At 38.3% G+C, this 11,028-nt stretch overlaps 1 pseudogene; it reads right to left on the bottom strand.

The window, feature by feature from the left end:
* Positions 1 to 2,719: 2,719 nt before the first annotated feature.
* LOC101432159 (ubiquitin-conjugating enzyme E2 E3 pseudogene) lies at positions 2,720 to 3,336 on the bottom strand (annotated as a pseudogene).
* Positions 3,337 to 11,028: the final 7,692 nt, after the last annotated feature.

The following is an 11,028-nucleotide window of genomic DNA, read 5'->3' as shown; positions in this document are numbered from 1 at the left end:
AGTGGCAGAGTATGGAACCCTAAGAGTCAGCTCATCTGACAGGGCAGTTAGTAATCAGCCAGAGTTATCTCGGTTACCTGTTTGGGGGGCCCAGAAAACCAGAAGAGCATCCAGCAATATCCTCTGAAGAATAAAAGGAGGACACTGCCCATCTGCAGTGAAGATTCACAAGAAGAGCACTCCATGCCATGGAGGCCAGAGCCCATCCCCTGCTAGCAGTTCAGGCTGTCTCAGGAGCTATTCCTTTGCTGGAGTTGGATGCTCAATTTCCCAAAAACAGAGGAGGAAGAGAAGATCAGGCACCAACTTCAGCTCCTGATTAGTAAATTTGCCTGGCTAAAGTCCAGTACTAAGAACTAACATTTGAGCTTGTGCACGTCAGAAAGAGGTTGTGAGCCTCCATTTTAACTTCACCCCCAGCATGAGGGGAAGCGGGACTGATTGAAAATCAGAGTGAGTTAAGGACTGGTTCTTTCCACGCAGGTCAGATTGCAGCCCTAGGCTATGCTCCAGCCCCAGCTCCAACAAGGAGGAAGCTGGGGGGACCTGCACCAACCTCTCCAGGCAACTTTAGGTGCTTTCAACCCACACAAACTAGAGTGCTGGGCATTCCTGTGGATCCATCCCCACCCATGACAGGGCAGACAGGCCTGTGCTACCTCAGCCTCTCCAGGCACCTGTAGCTGCTTTCAACCTGTACCAACTAGATTATTGGACAAATCTCTGACTCCACCTATGCCCGACAGGGCAGGAGGAGGGACAGTGCTCCCTTACCCTCTCCAGGCAACTGCAGTTGCTTTTGACCAGCATGAACTAGATTGCTGGACACACTGGGAGCTCCATTCCTGCCCCTGGCATGGAAGGAGGTGGGCCAGTGCTTCATCAGTCTACCTGGACAACTGTGGTCAGTTTTAACTTGCATGGCTTAGCTGACTGCCCACACCTGCAACTCTTTCCTCACCTCAGGCAGGGAATGAAGGGGTGTGGAGCTTCATCAGTCTCTCTGGGTAACTACAGATAGTCTTAGCCTGCCTGACTTGCATTACTGCATACAGCTGTGACTCTAACCCTACCCCTGGCGGGGGAGAATGGTGGGAGAAACTTCATTGGTTCCTGTGGCAATGCAGGCAACTTCAGCCTCCACAGCTTATGGTACCAACCACAACCTCAGCTCCTGTTCCACAAATAGCAAGGGAGAAAGGTCAAGAAACAGATGAAAAATAGCTGAAAAATTCAGATTGACTAAATACAAGCCACTATAATGTTCTAAATTAAGTTGAACCAAGTATCAAAAAGAGGCTGTAGCACAAAGTCAATCAAATAGAAAGCACTAGAGGAAAGAGGAAAAGGTGCAAAGAATAAATAAATCTAGTAAATCAGATGCTGACACACCAATAAAAAATTACAATCCATACCAGGAAACAGGCAGATATGGCCCAGTCAAAGGAATAAACTAAGCCTCCAAATGACATAAAGGAGTTGAGACAAATAATCATAGATGTTCAAACAAGTCTCCTTAATAAAGTCAATGAGATGGCTAAAGAGATTAAGGTTATCAAGAAGACACTGGATGAGCACAAAGAAGAATTTAAAGGTATATATAGAAAAATAACAGATCTTATGGGAATGAAAGGCACAATAAATGAAATTAAAAATACACTGGAGGCATATAACAGCAGATTTGAAGGGGCAGAAGAAAGCAACAGTGAGCTTGAAGACATGGCCTCTGAAATCAAACATATATAAGAACAAATAAAGAAAAGAATGGAAAAATTGAACATGGTCTTGGGGAAATAAATGACAGCAAGAGACATGCAAGCATATGTGTCATGTGTGTCCTAGAAGGAGAAGGGAAGGGAAAATGGACAGAAAGAATATTTGAAAAAAAAATGGTAGAAAATTTTTCAACCCTATTGAAGGACATAGTTATCCATGCCGAAGAAGCACAACATACTCCCATTCAAATAAATCCACATTTACCTACTCTGAGACAAATACTAATCAGAATGTCAAATGTCAAAGATAAAAAGAGAATCCTGAGAGCAGCAAGAGAAAAGAGATTCATCACATACAAGGGATTCCTGGTAAGATTAAGTGCTGATTTCTCATCAGTAAACCATGAAGGACAAGAAGGCAGTGGTAGAATATATTTAAGACAATGAAAGAGAAAAACTGTGAGCTGAGAATCTTTTTTTTTCCTTTCTTTTTCTTCAGGAGTATGTTTATTATGTATGAGATGGTACATCAGGTGCTTTCTGAGCTACAAATGGTAAAAGGAAATCCTCTCATTACAAACTGACAAACATAAAAGGTAAAACACTTTTCACAACAGCATGTACCATGTACTCAGAAGTAGATCTGGGTTTAATGCAAATGACATAATTCTTGGTCATCTATGGCCACTTTATAACTTCATACAGATAATGAATTAGGCTAAAATGCACTATAATATTTGGTAGACTTCAGGACCAGTATCCTCAGTACATTACAAAATACATTTTGATATCCCTAAGAAGGAAGACTTGCAAGTAGGCATTTTAAACATAATCTACAGCTGCAATGTTCTACTCTTGAGGAGTCTCCCATTTTCCAAAGGATAAAAGCAGAGTAGAATTAGTATGACATGTATATAGAAGTCTGCACTGTAAAGGCTATAAATATTTGCAGCACAGTGAGAAGATGCATTTTGTTCCTTCACACTACATAGAAATTATGTGAATTATGTTGCATATCTCTAGGTCCACTCTCTAGGTATCCTGTCTGGTTCTACTCTTTTGGTCAAATACTGAGTGGCTATGCTTCCAACCAAGGATCTTCAGGATTGCAATCTGTCAAAAGGGAACAAATAGACAGCCAGACCTTTGAGATAGTCAAAGAGGGACTCCAGTTGTCTTTAAGAATGTCCAGACAGATGACTCCCTGATTGTTGATTTTGCAATGATATATTCTAGTGTGAAAAGTAACTTTGGTGGTTTACATGGATGATCTGATGAAAATGTGATATCCAGATAAAACATACCACCTTCATATACAGAACCTGGTGGACCAAATATAGTCTATCTCCACTCATAAATGTTATCTCCTTTAGGCCCAGCACTGCAGTTAGGAGGAGAATCAAGGATTATTTCGACTAGTTCCTTCTGAATTCTTTTAGCACTAGTGGGTAACTTAGCAGTGGTTTTGCTAGAGTGTGATGTTTTTCTTCTGATGAGTGGCAGGTTTTCTTTCTTCTTGCTCTTCAGGTTCTGGAGTGACTGGGTTTGGCTGGTCTGCACCTGAACTACCACTGCTGGTGCTGGGACTTTCATCATCAGACCTTTGCATATCACTGCACATCTTGGTAAAGCTATCTCTTGGAAAACTCAGCTGCCTGCCTGGCCCACTTGTGCACTGCTATGGTGTGGAGGAGGAAGACAGAAAAAAATCCTTCCTTAAGGAAATGGAGGCAGTGGGGTGGGGGAAGAAGTGGGGATGGAAAAAAAGAAGTTGAGGAGACTCTGGCCAGGGAAAATGGAAACACTGAAAATCAGAGGGGGTTATGTAGTCCCAGACTCCAGTGGGATGGTGGCACTGCCCAGTGCCTTCAGAAAAAAAAAAGGGGGGGGGTATTGGAAGCTTGGTGGGGTGAGGGAACAAGCTCCCAGTGAGGAGAGGGGACATAGGAGACCCACATGTGTTGTGGCCTCCAGCTGCTGCTGTCCCTAGCTAAAAATCTTATATCCAGAAAAACTGTCGTTCAAAAATGAGGGCAAGTTTAGAATATTCACAGATAAACAAAAACTGAGGGAGTTTAAAACCAAGTATGTAGCACATACTAAAGGGAGTGCTACAGCATAAAAAGAAAAGTCAGGAAATAGAAGCTTGGAAGAGAGTCTAGAAATAAAGATTATATCACTGAAAGTAACTAAAAGTGTTAAAGGGTGGTGAAGACAAGAAATGACAAATAAAACCCAAAGAGCAAAATGGGTGAAGTAAGAACTGCCTTTACAGTAATAACATTGAATGTGAATGGGTTAAACTCCCCAATCAAAAGACACAGACTGGTGGAATAGATAAGAAAATATAAACCATCTCTATGCTGTCAACAAGAAACTCACCATAGACCCAAGAAGACAAATAAGTTGCAAGTGCAAGGCCAGGGAAAAATAAGCCAGAGTAGCTATACTTATAGCAGGTGAAATGGTCTTTAAAAATGAAGCTGGGGAAGCAGATGTGGCTCAAGCAATTGGACTCCTGTCTACCATTTGTGAAGTCAGGGTTCAATTCCTGGGACCTCCTGGTGAAGGCAAGCTGCCCCTCACAGAGAGCTGGCCCACGCAGAGTCCTGGTCTGAACTGAGTGCTGGCCCATGCAGGCATGCTGGCCTGTGCAGGAGTGCTGGCCCACACAGGAGTGCTGGCCTATGTGGCAAGCTCACCCAAGCAGAGAGCTGGCACAGCAAGATGACAAAACAAAAAGAAACACAGAGGGGACACAATAAGAGACACAGCAGACCAGGGAGCTGAGGTGGGGTAAGAGATTGAGCACCTCTCTCCCACTCTGGAGGGTCCCAGGATTGGTTCCCAGTGCCACCTATAGAGAAAACAAGCAGACACAGGAGAATGCACAGCAAATGGATACAGAGAGCAGACAATGAGGGGGTTGGGGAATAAATAAATAAATAAATATTTTTAAAAAGTGAAGCTTTTATTAGAGACAAGGAATGTCATTATATACTAATAAAAGGGGCAATTCACCAGGAAGAAATAAAAGTCATAAATGTATATGCATCTAACCTGGATGCCCCAAATTAATTGAGGCAAACCCAGGCAAAACTGAAATGAGTAATAGATACAATAATAGCTGAAACTTCAATACACCACTCTCATCATTGGATAGATCATCTGGGTATAGGATCATTAAAAAAACAGAGTGCTTGAATAATATGATAATCAAACTAAACCTAAGAGACATATATAGAAAATTGCACCCCAAAACAGCAGGATATACATTCTTCTCAAGTGCTTATGGATCTTTCTCCAGGATAGACCATATATCGGGTCACAAAGCAGATCTTAATAAATTTTAAAAGATCAAAATTATACAAAGCACTTTCTCTGATTATAATGGGTTAAAGCTGGAAAATGACATGCAGAAAAAGGAAAAATTCATAAATTATGGAGATTAAGCAACACACTATTAATATTAAATAATCAGTGAGTAGAAGAAAGTATGAGTGAAGTGAATAAATATATCAAGATGAACACCATATATCAGAACCTATGGGATGCTGCAAAAGCAGTGCTGAGAGGGAAATTTATAGCCCTTGATGCTTGCATAAAAAAGAAGAAAGAGTTAAAATCAGTGACCTAACTACACAGCTGAAGGAATTAGAAAGAGAACAGCTAACTATTCCCAAAGCAAGGAGAAGTAATGAAATAACAAAGATCAGAACAGAAATAAATGAAACTGAAAAAAAAAAAACAATAGAGAGAATTAACATAACCAAAAGTTGGTTCTTCGAGAAGATCAACAAAATTGAAAAACCCTTAGCTAGACTGACAAAACAAAAAAAGAGAGAAAATGCAAATAAGTAAAATCAGAAATGAAAATGGGGACATTGCTATTATTGACCCCACTGAAATAAAAGAGATCATAAGAAGATACTATAAACAACTATATGCCAAAAAACTAGACAATGTAGAAGAAATGGAAAAATTCCTGGGAACATATAAGCAACCTTCACTAACCCTATAAGAAATAGAAGACCTCAACAAACCAATCACAAGTAAAGAGATTGAAACAGTCATCAAACAACTCCCCAAAATGAAAAGCCTGGGACCAGATTTCTTCACAGGGGACTACTACCAAGTGTTCTAAGAAGATTTAAAACCAATATTACTCAGACTCTTCAAAAAAATTGAACAGGAAGGAGTACTACCAAACTCATCCTATGAAGCCAATACCACCCTAATACCCAAATCAGATAAAGGTATTATGAAGATAGAAAATTACAGAACCATTTTCCTAATGAATACAAAATGCAGAAATCCTTACAACATACTTGCTACTAGAGTACAACAACAGATTAAAAGACTTATTCATTTAAAAAAAAGACTTACTCATCATGATCAAGTGGGTTTTATCATAGGCACACAAGGGTGGCTCAACAGAAGAAAATCAGCGAACCACACCACATTAATAAATCAAAGAAGATAAGTCACACAATCATTTCAGCTGATGCATAAGAGGCATTTGACAAAATCCAGGATCGTTTCTTGATTAAAACACTCCAAAAGATAGAAATCAAAGAAAACTTTCTCAATGTGATAAAGGGCATATATGAAAAACCCACAGCTAACATTGTACCCAATGGTGAAAGACTGAAGGCTTTCCCATTGAGATTGGAAACCACTATTCACTGCTGTTTGATATAGTGCTACAGGTTCTAGCTAGAGCAATCAAGCAAGAAAAAGAAATAAAAGGTGTCCAAATTGGAAAGGAAGGGTAAAATTTTTCTATTCGCAGATGATATGATCCATACCTAGAAAATCCCAAAAAAATCTACAACAAAGCTGATAGAGCTAAGAACCAAATTCTGCATAGTAGCAGGATACAAGAATCACAAAAATCAGTAGTGTTTCTATACATTAGTAATGAGTATTCTGAGGAGAAAGTCAGGGAAAAATTTCATTTACATTAGCAACAAAAATAATCAAATATTTAGGAATAAGCTTAAACAAGGATATAAAGCACATGTATTCAGAAAACTACAATGCATTGTGTTTTTTTTTGTGGGTTTTTTTTTTAATTCAAAAAAATTTTTGGTTTATACAATGCATTGTTAAAAGAAATCAAAGAAGACCTAAAGAAATGTAAGAACATGCCATGTTCATGGATAGGAAGACCAAATGTCACTAAGATAGCAATTCTACACAAAGTGATGTATGGATTCAATGCAATCATGATAAAAATTCCAAGAGCATTTTTAAAGAAATGGGAAACCCAATTATCAAATTTATTTGTAAAATTTAGGGGCCCTAATAGCCAGAAACATTTTAAAAAGGAAGAACAAAGTTAGAGGGCTCTAAATTCTGGAATTTACTTAGCTACAGTGGTGAAAAAAAAAAACAAACCCAGCATTGTACTGGCATAAAGATAGACATATAGACCAATGGAACCAAATTAATGGTTCAGAAACAGACCCTCACAAAAGTCACTTCTGAAGTGATTTTTGACAAGGCTGTCAAACCCATCCAGCTGTGGCAGAACATCTATTCAACAAATGGTGCTGGGAGAATTAGATACCCATATCCAAAAAAAAAAAAAGAAAGAGGACCCCTACCTCACATCTTATAGAAAAATTAACTCAAAATGAATCAAAGACTTAAATACACAAGCAAGAACCATGAAACTCCTGGAAGAAAATGTAGGGAACCATCTTCAAGACCTGGTGGTAGGCAGTGACTTCTTAAACCTTACACCAAAAGCATAAGCAACAAAAGAAAAAAAACGGATAAGACTTCCTCAAACTTGTTCTTCAAACAACTTTCTCAAGAAGGTGAAAAGGTAACTCACTCAATGGGAGAAAATATTTGGAAACCACATATATGATAAGGGTTTGATTTCCATGCTAAAAAAAGGGATCATACAGGGAAGCCAATGTGGCTCAAGCGATTGAGCTCCTGCCTACAACATGGGAGGTCCTGGTTTGGTTTCTGGTGCCTCCTGGAGAAGACAAGCAAGACAGCAAGCTGGTGTGACAGGCAGGTGCAGTGAGCTGATGCAAGGAGATGATGCAACAAGGAGACACAAAGAGGAAAGACAGTGAGAGACACAACAAAGCGGGGAGCTGAGGTGGCTCAAGCAATTGACTTTCACTCTCCCACATGGGAGGTCCCAGGTTCAGTTCCTGGTGAGTCCTAAAAAGAAGATGAGCAGACACAGAGAGCACACAGTGAATGTACACAGAGAGCAGACAGCAAGTGCAAACAACTAGGGAGGGGGAATAAATAAATAATAAATACATCTTTAAAAAAATAAAGAGATCATACAACTCAATGATAAAAGAGCAAGCAATCCAATTTGAAAATGGGCAAAAGACTTAAATAGACATTTCTACCAAGAAGAAATACAAATGGTGAGAAAGCACATGAAAAAAAAAATGCTTAACCTCATTAGCTATTAGGGAAATGCAGGTCAAAACTTAATACAATGAGATAACTTGTCACACCTCATAGAATGGTCACTGTTTAAAAAACGGAAAACAACAAGTGCTGGAGAGGATGTGGAGAAATAGGAAAACTCCTTCACTGTTGGTGGGAATGTACAATGGTGCAGCCTCTGTAGAAGACAGTTTGGCAGGTCCTCAGGAAGCTGAATAAAGAACAGCCTAATGACCTGGCAATCCCTCTACTAGGAATATATCCAGGAGAACTGAAAACAGTAATGTGAACAGACATTTCCACACCAATGTTCATGGTGACATTATTCACAATTGCCAAAAGATGGAAATAACCCAAGTGTCCATCAATCAATGAATGGGTAAACAAAATGTGGTGTGTATATATATATATATATATATATAGATATATATATGATGGAATACTATGCTATTGTAAGAAGAAAAGAAATGGGACATATATGATAACATGGATGAACCTTAAGGACATTATGCTAAGTGAAATAAGCCAGACACAAAAGGACAAATATTGTATTGTAACTCTAATATGAAATAAATATGAAGAATAAACACATAGAGTTTAAACCTAGACTATAGATTACCAGGATAGGATAAGGACTGAGAAGGGTTACTGATGCTTAATGTATGTAGACTTTTCAATTAGCCTAACTGTAAAAGTGTGGAAATGGTTAGTGTTGATGATGTAACATTATAGCAAATATAACTAACACGGCTGGTTTATAATCAGGATTATGGCTGAAAGGGGTAGTCTAGGGATGTAAACGTCACCTGAAAGAAAGCTAGAGAAAAATCTAGGGATTGAATAACATAGCGAACCCAGAAGTAGATGAGGATTGTGGTTACAAATACAAGAATGCTCTTTTTTTTTTTAAAGATTTATTTATTTTTCATTTATTTCTCTCCCTCCTCCCCCACTCCCCCCACCCCCACTGTCTGCTCTCTGTGTCCATTTGCTGTGTGTTTTTCTGTGTCTGCTTAGATTCTTATCAGTGGCACTGGGAATCTGTGTCTCTTTTTGCTGCGTCATCTTGCTGTGTCAGCTCTCCATGTGTGTGGTGCCACTCCTGGGCAGGCTGCACTTTTTTTGCACAGGGTGGCTTTCCTTACAGGTTGCACTCCTTGCACGTGGGGCTCCCCTACACAGGGGACAGCCCTGCATGGCAGAGCATTCCTTGTATGCATCAGCACTGTGTGTGGGCCAGTTCACCACATGGGTCAGGAGGCCTGGGTTTGAACCCTGGACCTCCCGTATGGTACGCTGATGCTCTTATCAGTTGAGCCAAATCTGCTTCCCCAAGAATGCTCTTCTATGAACTAGAACAAATGTATGTCACTAGTACAATGTAGTAAGAATATAGTAATACATAGGAAAAATACAATTAATGTAACTTATAGACTGTAGTTAACACCAATATTGTAATATTCTTGCATTAATGTCAAAAAAGGTAATATATCAATGCTAAGTGTCAGTAATAAGAGGGTATGGGTTTTTTTCTTTTTGGACTAAAGAAAACATTCACAGGTATACTGGGATGATGACTGCACAACTCTGTATGAAAGTGAGAGCCAATGAGTGTACACTTTGGATAGAATGTACAAGGCATGGGACTGTATATAACACAGTAAACCATGTGGTGGAAGATGGATGGTGGTTAATGGAACAAATGTGTTTTCTCATGAACTATAACAAATGTACAACATTAATATGTGTTAATAATATTACACTATGGATCATAGTTAGTGGTAATAGTCTGATCATGTCCTTTCATAATCTGTAACAAATGTTCCACAATAATGTAAGGTTTTGATGGAGGAGTAATGTATGGGAATTCTGCACAGTATACATGATTGCTTTGTAAACTCACAACTTCTCTAATAAAAAATATATATTAACTTTTTTTTAAAAATATATGAATATGGACTGCCTTTATCTCTATTAGTGTGCTATAAACTGTTAACTGATTTAAAATAATTGTAAATATATAGGATATCTTTTAAATTACTATCATTATTCGAAGGATTCTACCACATTATGTGAATAGGCAGCAAGAATGCTTCTGAGTGACACCTACGAAATTGTTTGAAGATTCTTTTTATATCTATACCTATTATGCAAAAGACTTTAATTGCAACAACATTTGTTATTTTGTCATCCTTTCCTAGTTTGCTTTGCTTGTTAAGGTCATGTGTCCTTCAAAGTTAAAGGTCAAAAAGACCAAACTGATCAGCCTAAAAATAAAAATTACATTTATTTCTTAGCTACAAACATCAGTGTTACTAAATAAATTATACCTTCCCCTCTAGCACTATAAACAGTTGCTATGGTGTTTCTAAAATAAGAGTTTTACACTTGCCCAAATTGGGATTATTAGATGCTGAGTTGTTCATGTGCAGATTATTTTCCTCTTTAAACTCTAAGCCAAGTATAGAAATCCTTGATATCTGCGTCTATTTTGTATCAGTCCCTGAGACTTTTTAAGTTTCTATTTATTATTAAAACAACTTTACCGAAAAATGTCCCCTAAGCACAACTATTTACATTTCTTATATCCTCTTCTAATATCTGACATAAATTTGCAGTTTTAACTGTTGTCTTCTGATTTAGGATTTTTATCTGAGAGCACAATGAATTATGAACAGTCTCTTGAAAATCATCTTTCAGATCTTATTAGAGAATGAACTTACATACCGCTTCTGTAGTAATCTCAAGGACTATATGTAAACATAAAATATATGCCTGAGTTTGTTTTTTGCAGTAAATTGGCTTATTTTTTAAAAAGCTTTTATGTATACTCTTTCATAGAGAATCCTCATTGTTTAACCATTTGGGAAGCATACATCATTAT

Source organism: Dasypus novemcinctus, chromosome 4 (genome assembly GCF_030445035.2).
Source record: "Dasypus novemcinctus isolate mDasNov1 chromosome 4, mDasNov1.1.hap2, whole genome shotgun sequence".
NCBI lineage: Eukaryota > Metazoa > Chordata > Mammalia > Cingulata > Dasypodidae > Dasypus > Dasypus novemcinctus.
The sequence above is the reverse complement of the archived record's forward strand: the minus strand, read 5'-3'. Positions and strand labels throughout refer to the sequence as shown.